At 41.7% G+C, this 17,873-nt stretch overlaps 1 protein-coding gene across 4 annotated transcripts in view; it reads left to right on the top strand.

Moving 5' to 3' along the window:
* Mob3b (MOB kinase activator 3B) overlaps positions 1-17,873 on the top strand; it is a 195,034-nt gene that overhangs the window by 62,591 nt on the left and 114,570 nt on the right. The gene's annotated exons all lie outside the window — the stretch shown is intronic.

The following is a 17,873-nucleotide window of genomic DNA, read 5'->3' as shown; positions in this document are numbered from 1 at the left end:
ACTCAGTTTGGAAAGTTTATACTTACGGGACACTTTGAAAGCTAGGAGCGTGCCTCCAATGTGTCCGTGCCCTTCTTCAAGCCAGGTGCCTGGGGTCAAGGCTCCAAATGCTGTGACTCTACCATGTCCCAGCGTGACCCCCTCTCTCTTCCGCTTCAGACGCCTGGGCAGGTTGTGCTCACATTTCACAATATTCCTCTGCCAGATGAGAAAAACATGTACTTTATTCAGGACAGCAAGCTCAATCGTGTGGATTGCATTTTCTTGCAGAAACGCAAATACAAACATAGTGGCTTTTCAGAGTTGACATAAATCAGGGCTTCTTGGCCATGCTGCCCTGGTCTGCCAGTTTTTCCCTTTTTCTAGAAGCTACTCAGGGTTAAGGAAACTTAGAACCAGTTCATGGTATAATCATTGAAACCTCTGTTTTTGGGAATGGCTATCTGTGATTTAAAATGAAAATGTTTGCAAATGGTTTGCATCTTGCTCTGTTATAAAAAGATGTGCACTTGAGTTGTGCCGAAGTAGCTATAGATGCTTCTTTTTATGAATATGACAGCCTTACTTGTGTCTGTGGAAATCTGTACTTTTATGTTTTCCTGTGTCAAGGATTTAATTTATTGCTATTATTATTGACTAAAGCTGGTGGGAGAAATATTTATGGTTCTCAAAAGTTTCTGTAAAATCCAGTGATACCTTTTTTTTTCTTTCCCTAAAGTAATTTTAGCACATCTGACACTAATAGAAAACCAAACAGTTTAAATTCAGAGAATTGCCTTTTTTAAAAAAAAATTTAAGAATAAAGTGTAGTTCTCAAGACAATATGTTGGAAATGATCTGTACAACTTGGGGCCAGGGAGATTGTGGGGGGAGGGAAAGGAGGAGAAAAATGAGGGAAGAGGTAACAAGTTTGACAGAGAATGTACTTATTACCTTACTTATGTAACTGAAACCCCTCTGTAAGTCACCTTGATGATAAAAAAAAAGAATAAAATGTAGTTTAAAGAGAACAGTAGAGTATGAGCTGTTATAAACACCTGCTTTGGTCTCTTCCTGGCAGATGTTATTTTCCTAGGAATAGTAACTGTGTTTAGAACAAATAGAGGTACTTGCTAATGGTGGCAAGTTCTTCACGACATAGTGATAATTGTAGAATGTTACATGAAGCCAGTGGACGTGGCTCCTGGTTTCGGCTTGGACTGAACATAAAGCAAATCTTTACCACAAAGCCTTGGCTCAACCTTGTTTTCCATGGCTTTGCTTGAGCAGACGTTTCCCCTGGCAGAAATTCTTGAAGCTTTTGATAATTTTGAGGACTCTCTCCCTCCCCACCCGGCTCCTGTAGCTCTTACTGTTTTTGCAAAGAATGGTGACATCCTTGCTTATCATTAGAAAGTAGGATGGGAAAACCAAATCAAGCCACCCAAAGAGAAAAGCCAAAAAACAAAAACAACTCTCCCAACTGAGTGAAGAAATTCTTACCCAGGCTGCTTTTGTGAGGAAACTGTTTCCATGCAAGTTGTTTTTAGAAATCCTTGAGCTGTTCTCTTTGAATTTGGTTCCTTCTATTTTTAACTTTTTTTTTTTGGCACGTCCACATGTAAGTTACATAAGAAAACCAGGATTAAGATGTTTGGTGTTAAAATGCAACCCTCAACTCAGCATGAGTTTCTCTGGCATTGCCCTTAAGACAGCTTGAATTCCAGACATAAAATAATAGGTGGAAATGTTCAGTGACACAGGCTTTGTAGCCAGTTTTCTTGTGGTCTGTATTTAGGCAGCCTCTGACCCCTGCTTCTGCCCAGTGAGGGGATGGTCTGCTTGGTAGCTGCAGGGAGGAGTCAGGATGGGAGGTACTCAGGGGAAAATCTCATTGTCCCCCCTCTCCTTGGATGGGTCAAGGTGGTTACTACTCTTTAGCAATCACTGAAGGTTATTGAGCTCCTGCTATACCAGACTCACCGCTAACCTTTCCATCTACTGTCTTGCTGATCTCCACCCCAGTACTGTGAGGTAATAATTCACTGAGAGTGTTTTATGAGAAAAGAAAAGAAGAAATCCATGGCATCTGCCTTGAAGGAGTTCCCTGTCCCAAAGGAAGGAACACATACTGTTCCAGAAAGTTCAAGAAAGCATTAGGTTAAGATGAGAATCAAAACGAGTGCTGACGGTTCCATACTTCCCTTGGTGCTGTGGCAAATGCTTGATTCGTTTAATGTCATTGAACTCTCATAACACTATAAGAAATAATTTTATTACCTTCATTGTACAGAAGAGGAAAGTGGTGTTTAGTGTTGTGAAGTCATAGGTCAGGAACTTGGCAGTTGTAAAAATGGTAGACTCCGGAGTAAAACTGACGCTATCTGATGTCAGACTTATTTGTAGCAGAGAGATTCGACCACTTCTCCAGCACTCACTCAGACCCAGGGTACCTGCTGGTTGATTCAGACAACTCATCCAAGCCCTAGTGTCCCTTATGATCGGTGTATATGTTACAGCTATTGTTTTTTCTTCTGCCTGCTGCCAGCTCTGCTTCCCCAGCCTCTAAGACTTGGACAGTCAGTCACTGCCTCCTACAAGTGATCTCTCCTGACCACGTTGTTAGTCAGTAGCTCTTGTCTCTCCTTTTTTCCAGAGCTTCGAATCCGTTGCCCCTTCCTTTGCACGAAAGTAGTCCAAACCATTTGCTCTTTTCATGCCTTAGCTCCAGTGTCTGGCCCATGCATAATTAGGGCCCATATGCCTGCCTGTCACTAATCCCTGTGGGCTTAAACACAAGCTGTCACTTGAATGGAGGTTCACCCAGCTTCTTCTCCCTCTCTGGATGCCTTCCCAATCTGGCTTCGTTTCTGCTCCCTCTTTTCTGTGCTCCTTTTGAACATCTTGTACTTCTGCAGATATGGGTTTGATTCTGCTCTTGAGTTCTACATTTTTCCCCCAGCACTGCCTTCCATTTTTTCTTTTCCTCTTCTCCTCTTGACCTCTGAGGGCTTTGGCAGAAGGTACTGGATGAAGAATTAAACAAAACGAACAAAATAAAACGCACAATCTCAACTCACTACAGACGTTACGTTCCCCCAGGGGTTTCCTGGGACTTTCAGAAATGGAAGGGATGCCAGCATTGCCTTGGGCCGTATACTTATTGTAGGCTCTTGGGTTGTATGTCTCACCTTTGGATGTGCTGACTGATGTATAAGCTAATGTTTCTGATATCTCTGAGGCAAGGAACCTGACGCGCTGTGCCTAGGCAAATCAAGGGTTCCCTGAGCCCAAACTCAATTCACCTAGGAGAATGGGTAGGATAGAAATATAGAAATTGGGGAAATAAATTTTCAGCAGTAAGGACAATCGAAAGAAAAATCCTTGGCAATCAAGCATGATAGCTCACATCTGTCATTCTAGCAACTTGGGAGGCAATCATCAGGAGGACCACAGTTTTAGGACAGCCTGGACAAAAAGATCAGTCTCAATAAACAAGCCAGGTATGGTGGTACAGGCCTGTGATCCCCCTTGTACAGAAAGTAGAAGTAGAAGGACCATGGCCAAAACACAAGACTATCTACTTGAAAAATAACTAATTCTAAAAGAGCTTGAAGATATGGCTCAAAGAGTAGAGGCCCTGAGTCAAACTCCAACAGCACCAATAAATAAGTAAGAAAGAGCTGGTAAGGGAGAGAGAAAAGAGAGCGAGATGAAGGAAGGGAGGGATGAAGAGAAGGAAGATAGGCAAAAGAAAGGGAGGGAAGGAAGAAAGATAAGAAAGAAGGAAGGAAAAAAGAGAAGAGAAGGAAAAAGAAAAGGAGAAGGGAGGAAAAAGAGAAGGAGAAGGAGGAGAAGGGAAAGGAAAAGAAAAACATCACTGAGGGATAAAGCCGAACCTGAGCCATAGTGTGGATAGAGTGTGCTCTTCCTTTGACTGGTACACTAGCTAAACCACACAAGGAGAGGCTGGCTCAATTAGCTGCCCCCTCTGCTCTGAATCTATTGGTCTCTGAACTGCACAGATTGGACTCTCTCTGCTACAACTATAGAAGAGAGGTTTTTTTTGTTTTTAATCTGCTTTTGTGTATCTGGTGTCCTGCATAAGATGTATTTGGAAGGCAGATAGAGTAATGTTGCTTTAATAAGGCTCCAAAACCACCAGGATCATGTGTCTGTAATCCTAGCTACTCAGGAGGCTGAGAACTGAGGATTGTAGTTCAAAACCAATCCATATGGAAAAGTCTGTGAGATTCTTACTCTAATTGACAAAAAGCCAAAAGTGGAGGTGTGGCTCAAGTGGTAGAGTCGCAGCCTTCAGTAAAAAGCGAGATTGTAAGAACTTGGGTTTCCCATTACAGGCCCACTATAGGAACTCCTCTCTCCTCACAAGTCATCAGGGTTATTAAACATGTAAGTACCTACCACCTGTCTATCCACCTAGAAAGAAGCTAAGTTCTCGCAGGAAGAACCCTGGCATGTAGGTTAGGGATTTGTTTTCATCCTCAGACCTGTCCTAATCCTGGGCCTTTAGAGATTCAAGTCATCCTAGGCCTGTCCTAATTGTGAGTCTTTAGAAATTAACTTCACTATTCTGAGAATTAGTTGTTTTGGGTTGTCTTTTGCAAGTGCAGAGGTTGAATTGAATTAAATGACTTGGGAAAGTTCTCCCTGCTATAAAATCTTAGCAATGGTTTTGCTGTTAGGCACCCTTCCCCCAGTGATAGGATCAGAGCCTGAGGAAAATTAGCATCTTGATATGTCTAGAGGCACAAACTGTGGGAGGAAAAGGGGATCCGGGGTACATGCAGCAAAGACAGACTGGTAGAGTCCTAGAAGCACCAGTATGAGAGAGAATGCTCCATTTTCTGCATATACTAGAAAACCCATTCTTCAAGGCTTCTCTCCCTGTCAGGTTTTGTCCTTGGGAGTTATGTTTTAAGCTTAGAGGCCTTTGCAGTAACACACACACAAAAAAAGCTATCTAAAAGATTTTTTAAAAACATCCTTTTAAGAGTAAGCACACTTCCAAAGAAGCTGACTTTTCACTGAATGCTGCAAAATGAAAATATGCAAGCTGTTTATGCTAGCCTGAGAAACAGTAGTCCGGTAGTCGCTTGATGTTTGTGTGATATATCTGTTTTCTGCAGGGGTTTCCTTGTAGATTTGGTCTCATCATGATTACTGGAACAAAGTATTTTCCTCAGAGTAAAAAGCAGCTTATCTGGTAGTATTTGATTAGCTATCAATTTAGACAATCAGTTTATCACCCACTTAGCTTCTTTCTGTTTGTGAGAAGTCCTGCAGTAGGTCATCATACTACTATGAAGTCCAGAGGGTGGTCCCAGACCACCCAGACTGACCAGAAAGCACAGTACACTGTGAGATCATGGGGTGGGGTGTACAATGGAGGTGTATGCTGAATGCAGAAGGCATAGGACTGAGATGATCAGCCATCCCTTCCTTCTTCCTTTCTTTCTTTGCTACCTCCTTCCTACTTTACCAGAGAGAAATCAAAGCTGAGCCACAGAGAAGAAGGCTTATCTCGATGAATGGAAGGTTTTTAGATTTTCTGTAGAGACTACTTCTGCTATAGTCCTTGGCTCATAACCCCAGTCATTAGCATGGGATTGCCAAGCCCAGAGTTCATTCATAGATGACAAGGACTTAGTTCTAAAACTTCTTACTCTCAGAACACCTGTGCCCTATGACCAGTTCTCTCTCACACCTGGGGGAAAAAAAACCAAAACCAAAACCAAACCAAACAAAAATCCAACTCTTTAAAAACTGTACCTTCCAGCTGGGCACCGGTGGCTCACACCTGTATCCTAGCTTCTCAGGAGGCTGAGATCTGCGGATCACGGTTCAAAGCCAGCCCAGGCAGAAAAGTCGCCATGAAACTCTTATCTTCAATACACTAAAAAAAAAACCCAATAACAACAGAAGTAGTGCTGTGTCTGAAGTAGTAAAGAACTAGCCTTGAACACAGAGAGGCTCAGGGACAGGACCTAGACCCTGAGTTCAAGCTCCAGGACCAGCAAACAAAGAAACAAACAAAAAACTACCTTCCTAGTGGATGCTACAGACATTCCATAGATAAATCAGTTATATTTATAGCAGAGTATTCGCTGAATTGATGCCACAATAAATGGTTTGGGAACACTAGTCTATATAACTGCATATTGGGTCTCTAAGAGGGCTCCTCATAAATCAAATATCATCACTTTTCTCTACATGGCTTGGAGGAAGTGATGAAAACAATGAAAACAGGGAACACTGGTAGTGTACACCTATAATCACAGTATTTGGGTGGCAGAGACAAGAAGATTTTGAGTTGGAAGCCAGGCAGGGTTACACAGCAAGACCTTGTCTTAAAACAATACAAAACAAAGCAGAAGCCAGTTATCAACTTTATTTCTTTATAGAAGTCAAATTGGGAGAGACAGCCTTAGGTTTTAGCTGACAGGCCTGTTGACTCTAAACTCCAAATTACTCAACTTTTCTCACACAGTCTGGAGGAAGCAGGCCAGGCTGCCTCCACTCTTCATGGTGGGAAATTGGAGAAGCAGTGAACGGCATACTCTTTGAGAACAGATACTTCTCAGGAAGCATAAAGGTAAAGCTGAGCCTGCTGAACGTGTCCAGTTTATACTTCTCAAATTTATCATTTTAATGAATTAGTTTCTCCTCTTCCCCAGGGCAACATTTGATGGATGGAGAAAGGCTAGTAGTGGGCTAAAGGAAAATTCTTCCTCAGCAAAATCAAGAGTGGAGGATAATGCTTCACTCTAACATGGTTTGAGAGTTTCTGTATATTGAGGCTTGAGTCGGGAGAGGGGTCCTCAGGTCTTGTGGAGAACAAATCAGTAACAGACTTCATGATAGCTGAGATCCATATTGGTCATGAAGCCTGTACTATGAGGGATATTTCTAATAAATTTAACACTTAATATTTTCCTGTCCATACTTATATTCCCTCTCTTATCCCCCAAACACACTGATGTTGGGCTTAATACCTTGTCTGACCAATTTTGCCTAGGATGGTAGTTAGTAAATGGCAGAGTTTAGCCTCAAGCCACATTTTTGTGGCTACACCAGCAGGACCTTTTTTCAGTCTTGGAGGTGGGCATAAGGTTTACGATTACATTTTTTTTTGGTCAGTTGTGGGGCCTGAACTCTGGGCCTGGGTGCTGTCCCTCAGCTCTTCAGCTCAAGGCTAGTACTCTACCACTTGAGCCACAGCGCCACTTCCGGCCTTTTCTGCTTGTGTGGTGCTTAGGAATCGAACCCAGGGCCTCATGCATGCAAGGCAAGCACTCTACCACTGAGCCACTTTCCCAGCCCCATGATTACATTTTGGATCGAATTTTATTTCTACTTTTTCATTTTGCTTGTCATGGACACTCTTGAGAGGGTAGGGTACATAGCATCACCAGTTATTTGTCTCAGTTTCATCTCATGTTTCTCTGCTTCCTACCTGGTTCTGTCTAGACAGTTTGAGAAACTTCCAGGGAGATACTTGCTACTTTCTAATTTCTCTTGAGAGTTTCTAGGGATGAAAGCTTAATCATTTTCCAGCATCTTTGTGCTTTGATAACAGGGGAAACTGTACAGTTATTCCTGTAAAAAGTTATTCCTGTTATGAGAGTAGAAATTGTAGCTGGACTATATAACTTCTATATATATTATATATAATGTATATCATTTCCAAGCTTGATGCTTTCTTCAGAAAAGTATTTAAGAGACTAATAGTAGGATATCCATTATACCCAAAGCCATGAAATAAGCCATAGACACTAGATTTTATCACAGCAAAAACTACTAGAACTTCCTCAAAATAATAGCATTAAGTGAGTTTTAAGTGTTGGACAATATTGACTCATTATCATATCACCAAATTACTTTCTTTTCCCTGAGACTTAAAACTCTATCCAAATTAAGCAAGAAGGAAGCGTTCATACATCTCTCTTTCCTTCTATACCTCCTATACCTCCCCACTCTGTCTTTTAGTCATAAACACACAATGTCCATGCATTGAATCATCTTCTGTTACTCAAACCATTTCTGGGTGTTACATCAAAAGTTGTAATTCTCTGTTTACCAGTCACCATGGGAACTATATTCTTTTCCTCATCTACAAAGTGCTTTCACAGTGCTTGCAACATATCTTTTTTTTTTTTTTTTTTTTTTGTCGGTCGTGGGGCTTGAACTCTGGGCCTGGGCGCTGTCCCTCAGCTCTTCAGCTCAAGGCGAGCGCTCTACCACTTGAGCTACAGCGCCACTTCCGGTTTTCTGGTGGTTTATTGGAGATAGGAGTCTCACGGTCTCTCCTGCCCGGGCTGGCTTTGAACCGCGATCCTCAGATCTCAGCCTCCTGAGTAGCTAGGATTACAGGCGTGAGCCACCAGCGCCCGGCTTGCAACATATCTTTTATCTTTTGGAATTACCTTGAGAGATAAGCACTGTTGTCTTTAAAGAAGAAAAATTGAGGCTCCTAAAGATTGTCCAATTTTGTCCAAATTAAATAAATTGTCAGGATTTGTATTCCGTTCTTATGAACCTAAGACCACAAAGGTTCAAGAAAAACATCTTCTGAGTGCCACATGAAAATGAAATGCAGATCTGTGTCTATCTATGTTTGTTCCATTTTCTTCCTGGGATATGCTCAAGAAGTTTCTAATAGTTTTGAACCATACAGCTATCTAAAGAGGAAGGGTAAGAACTTTGGAATTAGCCTGGCTCCTTACAGGTTCTATGATGTGAAACAGGATTTTAATCTGTCTTATGTGTAAAGTGGAGATGATGATGCCTATGCATAGGGCTGTGAGAATTTAAAATTAAGTCCTCAATAAATATCAGTCATTAGTTGTTGAATAAGTTAGATAGACTATTAAGCATCCTAAGACAGATTCTGGGTGTCTGCTTAATTTCTCATGACTCTGACAGTCTATAAACAACAACAACAAAAATACTTGTATCATGCTGTGATTCAAATAATAAAGGCAAGATAATGACAATCCTTTTATTCAGTGCTTTCTGGGTCCTAACCGTTACTATGATTCATGATGAATATATGGGAGAAACAGCCACTCTAGAGGACTTACTATGCACTAAATACTCTGCAGGTACCCTCTTGAGTTCTTGCAGCAATCCTAAAGAAGCTCTTAGCCATTGGACTGATTGCCTCTAAAGTTTGTCTGTGATTAGTGTCAGTTTTAAACAATGTCTGTCCTCCAAGCTTAAAATTGTGTTCTTTTGAAAGTTAGAACTGAACTTTCCAATTTCCAGCCTTCCAGCTGTTTTTGGCTTCTCCATTCCCCCTTCAAAGATCTCTTGCAGTGGTTCCAGATGTCAAACATCAGTTCTCCTAGAGCCAAGGGTAAAAAAAATTTCCAGACTCCTAGTCTCAAAGTCACATTGAATGGTTAAGGCTGTTGACAATTATTGAGACCAACTTCCTTAAATTCAAAGAGTTTTCCTTCAAGAGTCAGATTTTTCCAAGAAATGGTTGGCATAGCCCATGTCAAAGCAAAAGACAGAAATGGTAAATGACAATGACTTTCTTCTTGCCCTGTGTGATATCACACCAGCTGTTCTACTCCTATAATTCAAAATGTAATAATACTTGTATTTTTGACTTGCTTTAAGTTTGAATATCGGCAATTACATTAGCTTTAGCTGTCATTCCCTTCCTATTTTGCCCCCCTCTTACTTCACCTGACATAGGTATTATGTTAGAAAAAAAATGTGCCTTTTTCTGTAAACCATAAAAATGAATATTTTCTAGGTAAAAGAACTGGAAATAATACAGCAAGTTTATACTGGCTTAGAAGAATCTTTTACCTTTTTAAAAACTCAATCAGATCGGTACAACATCTTTTATAAAGAGTGAATGGCCGTTTCCCAGCCGCGTGGAGGGCCAACATGGCCTGGTGCCAGCCAGAATGATGAATAAACCTACCCCTTACCTGGAAAAAAAAAAGAGAGTGAATGGCCAGTTGAGTTTTTATAATAACTTTACCTTCCATAGGCATTTGTAAAACTGGGATAAGTAGGATCAATCTGTAAGGTTGAGCGAAACCTATTCAACTTCCCCATTGCTGGAATCTCATGCTAGCCCACACTGACATTCCTTTATTACTGGCATTCCTTTATTTAAGAGTGGCATTATTTGCTTTATTTAAAAAAGCATGTTTTAAAAAGACTTTCTTCTATGGATTGGGAGTTTGTGGTGTATTAAACCACAGCAAATAAATCAATCTCTCTCTCTCTGTCTCTGTCTCTGTCTGTCTCTGTCTCTGTCTCTCTTGGTATCTTCCACTCTTTCTATTCCTTCTCTCCACTAAGTGGCCTTTTCTGAATGGTAGCTTTTGTTGAGCCTGAGAAATGTGAATCATTATGAATCTTAGCCAAAACAAAACAAACAGACAAAAACAAAAACTCCTGCTCTGACCCACTGTTGTTGTTGCTTCTGCAGCACAGTGTTGCTTGCAATGTTTTCATTTTAGGAATATTGACTCATGCCTTTAGTTAGAAAGCCTACAGATGGCTACATAAATAAGTAGATGAACAATTGAGTATGCAATGCAAATGGCCACTGAAGAGCTAGATGCTGCTGCAGAGAGGGTCATGGAACATACTTACATGGCGCAACACCTGTCCCTGCTGACCTCATCTGTGTTCAGAAATAACGTGGGCATTTGGAAACAATGAAATCCGGTATGTCTTCAGAAGGTCAAAGGAGACAACACTGTTTCTCTGGAGTAATTTAACAAATGATATGACAGCTCCAAGATGAAGTATGTTAGTTGGAGAAAAAAAAATAACACAGCTACTGCTAGGTAAAAATCTCTTCAATTTGGAGGTTGTAGGAAAGTGAAACCCTGCATAAGGGCTGACAACAAAGGCAGCTTTAGGCATGTTCTGTAAAGGAGTCTGGGAAGGTCTGGTGGTGTGTGTTTTACTCATTAGATACATACACGCTTCTAAAATACAAACTTAATCTACTTTGATTCAATATTTGGGGTGTAGAAGGAAAATTCCAACCATAAAGAGAGAAATATAGTGGGAGGACAAGAAATCAAACTTCCTCGGTGCCAGTGGTACACCCCTGTAATCCTAGCTACTCAGAAGGCTGAGATCTGAGAATCGAGGTCCAAAGCCAGCCCAGGCAGGAAAGTCCATGAGACTCTTATCTCTGATTAACCACCAGAAAACCCAGAAGTGGAATTTCGATTCAAGTGGTAGAACGCTAGCCTTGAGCACAAAAGCTCAGGGACAGCACCCAGGACGTGGTTCAAGCCCCAAGATTGGCATGCACACACACATGTGTGAGCACACACACACACACACACACAAATCAGACGTGTGCTTTCCAGTTCTGAGAAATCAGAAGGTGGCACAGAGAAAAGGAGCTATCCATTTGAAAGAGAAGTAGACAGACCCCTTGTCTTCCTGGGAGGTAGACATGTAGCTGTAGTGCATTCTAGAAGCTGGTACAGCCTAGATTCTATGAGTTAGCAGTGAGATTATAGGCTGGGGTGAAATCCCTAAATACAACTAAAGATGAGAGTCCGTCTTCCAGTTTGGTTCACATTTGTGGTTACGGCTTGATAAAAAGCATTCATTTGCTGTCTGAAGCAAACATTTTGTTGTTGTTGTTGTTTTGTTGGTCATGGGGCTTGAACTCTGGGCTTGGGCGCTATCCCTGTGCTCTTCAGCTCAAGGAGAGCACTCTACCACTTGAGCCACAGCGCCACTTCCGGTTTTCAGGTGGTTTATTGGAGATAAGACTTTTCTGCCCGGCTGGCTTTGAACCACAATCCTCAGATCTCAGCCTCCTGAGTAGCTAGGATTACTGCGTGAGCCACTGGCGCCCGGCTTTGAAGTAAGCATTTCTGCAGCAAACATTCAGTGGGAATAGCTTTATGCTTATTGCCCTTCTTGCCCCTATGAGCTCTGGTAATGAAGATGCCATCATATTCTTTCATGTGAGGGTTTCCAGGGCATTTCTCTTATGGCCTTCCTACAGTGGAAGGACTCCCTTAGAAGTCCTTCAGGCCACAGATGAGGCTTTAAACTTCTGTTCTCCCTGTTATCAACTTCAGTCCTTCTTCTTTCCATTCCTCTCATTCTTCTGCCCCACTAAGACCTCTTAAAGGTAATCATGACTAGAGAAAATGGATTTCTCTGGAGTAAGTGGAAGAGTTGTTTCTTTTCCCTGGCAAGGACTCAGATTTTCCAACTAATGAGGCAGAAGACATCAATAGGAAGAGAAAAATAAGAATCCGCCTTGCCAGAGTTGCTTAGTTACTGCATCAACATTCTCTTGCAGCGCAGCTAAATTCTCTCTGCATATTTTTGTTGTGCATTTGCGTTGTTGCTAAAATCGATCTATGAAGCAGAAAATATGGAGAACACACAGGGCCTGTCAGTTTTCTTCTGTTTATTTGGAGTTCCTTTTTACTTTTTTCCTTTCTCTGATTGTCATTTTCATTCCTAAGCCAAGTGACATGCTGAAGGCATCATAACAGGATCCAAATTGGTGTGCTGAATTGTAGCATAAAAAATAAAACTTCAAACCAACCCCAAAACTGGACATCAAATCAGAACTTTTCATAGATAGGAGCCAAATTTTAATTAACACTGTGTCCCTAGTGCCTAACCTTGTATCTGCTAAATAAAAGGCCATTATTAAATTTTTTTGATCGAATAAGCAATTGGTTTCAAATATTTAGTGTAAATCAACATTGTAATAATGAATACTATTTATCACCTTAACTTTGCTTAGAGTTTCTACGGGGTGGGGGGCAAAACTTCTGACTTGTTTTCTTTCTGTATGCTGGACTGAGAATAGTCACTGTGTCATTGCAAGCACTACTGTTAATTCAGCCTGAAAGACTTCCATACGGATAGTTGGAGTGGATGTCATCAGTTGTTCTCTGGGGGTCTCAGAGGTGTCAGGCACTGTGCTACCCAGATCAAAAGACCTGGGCTGTGTCTTCATCTGTCAACAAGTCTGTCCTCAATCTTTTCCCCAAGGACAGGCATACTCACTTGAAGACTCTGTTCATGAAGCAAACTGTTGACAGAATAACAAGTGAAGTTTACTTATTCATTCATTTACTCAGCCAGCCAGGTATCTTTCCAACCCAGAGCTTCTCAAAGCAAATACATCCTCTATAATTTTGGGAAAGTGGCAATTTGGATCTGCTAGGTATGGGGAAAAGCCTAGGAATCTGCATGTCTAACACACTCGTTGAGTTAGTTCTATTCTTGAGACTTAAAATGTTGTCCATATACCAGTACATCCAGCATCCCCTGAAGTTTGTTAGAAATGCAGACTTGGCTCACACCTGTAATCCTAGCTACTCAATGGGCTGAGATGTGAGGATTCAGGTTCAAAGCCAGCCTGAGCAGACAAATCTAAGAGGCTTATCTCCAAATAATGAGCAAAAAAGACAGAACTATAGGTGTGGCTCAAGTGGTGGAGCACTAGACTTTAGCAACAAAGCTAAGTGAAAGCATGAGACCTGAGTTCAAGCTTCAGTACTGACACCACAAAAAGAAAGGGGAATGAGGGAAGGAAGGGGATTGAGAGAGAGAGAGACAGACAGACAGACAGAATAAAATTCAGACTTTTAGCTGCTACCCCAGATCCTGTATTTTAACAAGAACTGCACACTACCAGATGATAAATAAGCATGACTCTAACCACTGAGATAGCTCATTGAATACTTCATAATCAAGGGGCTTGGCCAGTAAGGCCAGGTGAATTTCCTGCTACCTTCTTCTAATTCAAAATGATCACAGGACCCTACACCAATATGTAGTATCTATTGCCCAGCAAAAGAGACAGAAGTGTGCCTCTTTGTTCAGTCATTTGATAGAATGATGAATCTGTTCTTAGCCATACTGGTGACCCTTGACTTTAAGTATGAGGACCCACTTGTTCAATGATCCCCTTCTCAAGAGAACTTTGAATTGTACCAGAAGAGACACCACAGTGTACAGCATATCAGAGTTCTTAACAGTTTGAGTCAAGTGCTAGGAGATCAAAGCTTGTTAACTCACCTGTAAAATGGGGCTGATAAAACTGAAATGGAGCTGATAATACCCTTATTCTAGCTTTAATTAGAGCCTTGTTGGGAAGACCTTAAAATATGTCAGAGCCTTAAAAATGTAAAGATGTTCATGGGGTTTTAAAGCAGCTGGAGTGAGAACACAGCACATATGTTAGGAGGAGTGTGGAAGAGGAATAGACCGGACTCAATCATCAACAGGCTAGGACTGTTTATTGCTAGTGAGGGGCACAGACCGTCTCACGGGTATGGAGGTTGCACAAGGGACTGGATTTGGGGGCCAGGTTTATATGGGTCTAATCAAGAAAACAAAGGAGTAAAAATCAGGCTGTAATTCCTGGGAGGGTAGAGCCAAGTACCTACTTTAGATTAGGTCCAGAATAGAATGTCCCACTTGGCGTGACCGGGACTGTCAGCCAGGCCTAGGTTGGAATAGCATGTCTGCGGACAGGCATGTGGTCAAGCCTGCTCATGGGCACCTCTTGTCTTGCTTGATCTATGCGAATAAGGCAGGAGTCAATCCTTCAAGCTACATTGCAGTGGCAGGGAGATATGACCTCAAAATTTAGCCCTACTGTCTACTAGTGTTGTGATTTCTGACAAATTATTTCATCTTACTCAACCTCAATTCATTTGTATATAACATGGCCATGGGGGACCTCAATGTCTTTGTATATAACATAACTATAACTAGATCTAGTGCATAGAAAACTTTAATAAGTGATGGCTAAGAGCAGCAGATTCCGGACTTGGTTGAGAAAGATGTCCTTTCCCTGGGGGGGGGGGGGGGGGGGAGCCTGTTATACCGAGGCAAATGAGAAAGTGCTCTTCAGGCTGGCTAAGGTTTTGAGTAAATGCCTGTCTAGTTCAAGAGACCAGGTTCAAGTCAAGCTTTCACATGTACTGGAATATTTGTACCAATCACTGCAAGATGGAGGGTTTGCTTTGCTTATTCTGTCTTATTCGTCTGAGGAGAATTGACTCATCTGGGGTGAGACAGACTGGTTGATGACAGTCACGAGAACCTGGCACAGAGATGCTGTCCATGCACATGGACCTCCAGGCCATGGTGAAGCAGCAGAATTAATGGCAGCCAAGGTCATGAAAGTGATGAAAGAAGACTACTTGAGTGTAGGTACTGACGATGCCTTTGTTAGTAAAATAACAGAGAAACGTGTCTTCGTTGCTTAAGACATGTTAGGCAGCTTCTGCGTTGTTACTGCTTTCTATAAGCAGTTAAGTACTGGAGACATAGAGGGACTATTGTCTATTAAAAAGAAAAAAAAATCCTTGTCATGCCTTCTAAACCTCTAGCTTGGTTTTTTTTTTTTTTTTTTTTTTTTGGTCCTGAGGCTTGAACTTTCTCTGTCCCTCAGCTCTTCAGCTCAAGGCCAGCAATCTACCACTTGAGCTACAGCACCACTTCCTCTAGCTTGAATTTTATTTTGCGTTTTCCTTTAAGGCCTTTAAGTTTTCTTAAGCCTTTTTCCAGGCAGGTTGCACTTTTGTGAAAGTATTCTTTGGAACAACTGATTGTCTCCCTTGTCTTCCTTTAGGCTTTGTAGGGCTTATGGGTTGATATCCTTGCAGGTGATGTGCCCTGGAGTGTCCTGGAGTGTAACCAGCAGTTCTGAGCACAGAGCGGAATCCATAGAAAGAAAATAAGATATCTCAGGATTTTTCTTTTGCCTTAAGAATTTAAGACCGAGCCGGGCGCTGGTGGCTCACGCCTGTAATCCTAGCTACTCAGGAGGCTGAGATCTGAGGATCGCGGTTCAAAGCCAGCCCGGGCAGGAGAGACCGTGAGACTCCTATCTCCAATAAACCACCAGAAAACCGGAAGTGGCACTGTAGCTCAAGTGGTAGAGCGCTCGCCTTGAGCTGAAGAGCTGAGGGACAGCGCCCAGGCCCAGAGTTCAAGCCCCACGACCGACGAAAAAAAAAAAAAAAAAAAAAAAAAAAGAAGAATTTAAGACCGAGTACACTATCAAGCTGTATTTGAGTATAGAATGGTAGAACTCCTAGGTGGGAACAAAACAGTTGAGAGAGGAAGTGATCTAAGTATTTTTTTTTTCTTTGTAGGCCTTGGGGCTTTGAACTCAAGGCCTGGGGGCTGTCCCTGAGCATTTTTGCTCAAGACTAGGAATCTACCACTTGGAGCCATAGTGCCACTTCCTGTTTTTGTTTTTGTTTTTTTTTTAAATTTTATTTTATTTTATTTGTGAACATACTGTACAGAGGAGTTACAATTACATGGGCAGGATAATGCGTACATTTCTTACCAAGCATTGCAGCCTCCTCCTGTGTTTACCCTTGATGATAAGAGTCTCACAGACTTTCCTCCCTAGGCTGGCTTCGAACAGTGATCCTCAGATCCCAGCTTCCTGAGTAGCTAGGATTACAGGCCTGAGCCACTGGTGCCTAGCCCAAGTACTTTTAAACACACCCCATCATGGTTATCCTGCATTTGGTCTTAGCTGTTGACTCACTTGGTTAGAGTTTGACCTCAGTGGGTCATTTATCTCCTGTGTCAAGGTCACAGGATACAGTCACTCTCTATATGGAATATTTGAATTGTCACCAAAGCAATTTGGAAGACAGGTGTATAAAAATAGAGATGAAGTTCTGGGTAGAAGAATACTCCTGGGACATATACATTACATGTCTGTAATTCTAGCTACTTGGGAAGTAAAGATGGAGGATCCATGTTTGATGCCAGTCCTGCTAAAAACTGTGAGACGTTATCTGAAAACTGACTAAAGCCAAAAATGTTGGGGGTGTGGCTGAAGTAGCAAAGTACCTGGCTAGCAAGCACAAGGATCTGAATTTAAATCCCAGTCCACCAGAGGAGGGGGGTGGGTGCAGGGAGAAAAGAGGAAAGGGGCAAACCTTGATGAACCCACAGGAAAGATGGTTTGAGAGGCATTACTTTTTAAAATATAAGACCATGGAGTGAAAGCATTTGCTAAAGGTCAACAAACTGGATTGCAACAACTGCACCCCTGCAGCTATCATATTTTACCAGGCAAGTAATTGTATTTTTAGAGATCTAGGGGAAGTCATACTTGCTGTAAGTCTTCTGTACCTATTGTAAGTCTACAAACTCCACCACACTTCTGTGAAGTTCAAATAAGGTATTAGAGAATATTTAAACCTTCAAGGTGGCGTTTTCCAGTGGTAGCCACTAGGAATGTGTGGCTATTTAAGCCCAAATCAAATAAAATGAAATAGATTGTAAAATTCAGTTCTTTCATCAGACTGACCACATCAAGTACTCATAAGTCACATGTGGCTAGTAGTCACATGTGTACAAGGAGTACAGAGTATTTGAAGTGCCACAGAAAGCTCTATTAGACAACTCTGTTTCAAAATGTTACCTAGGGAATGATATTAAGGACATCAAGATTGACCTATTATAGAGGTAACAAATTCTATCACAGTTAGGGATCTTTGGAAAAGGAACCGAACCCATTCATTCAAGTTATCTGAAGTAAAATAATCAGTGTTACTTGAATAATTCAGGAAAGAAATGAATGGATCCCAAAAGTAGTACAGCTTGACTTCAAGAAGGATTTCAAAAGAAGCTTTTTCCTCTTGATTTCCTCCCCCTATTTCCACTAGGGCTCTCATCGTTTTTCCCTGGATATCAGCAGTCATTGCTCACACTACCACTTTTGCTTTCTTCCCTTTCCTCCCTTCCCTCCCTGTCCCTTTCTTTCCCTCCTTTTCTTTCCTTTCTCTCCTTTCTTCACCCCTTCCTCTTCCCTCCCTTTTCTCCCTTTTCCTCCCTTCCCCTTCTCCTTCTCTTGTCTG

The sequence above is a fragment of the Dipodomys merriami genome, unplaced genomic scaffold (assembly GCF_024711535.1).
Source record: "Dipodomys merriami isolate MVZ:Mamm:240054 unplaced genomic scaffold, mDipMer1.0.p SCAF_11, whole genome shotgun sequence".
NCBI classification, from domain to species: Eukaryota; Metazoa; Chordata; class Mammalia; order Rodentia; family Heteromyidae; genus Dipodomys; species Dipodomys merriami.
The sequence above is the reverse complement of the archived record's forward strand: the minus strand, read 5'-3'. Positions and strand labels throughout refer to the sequence as shown.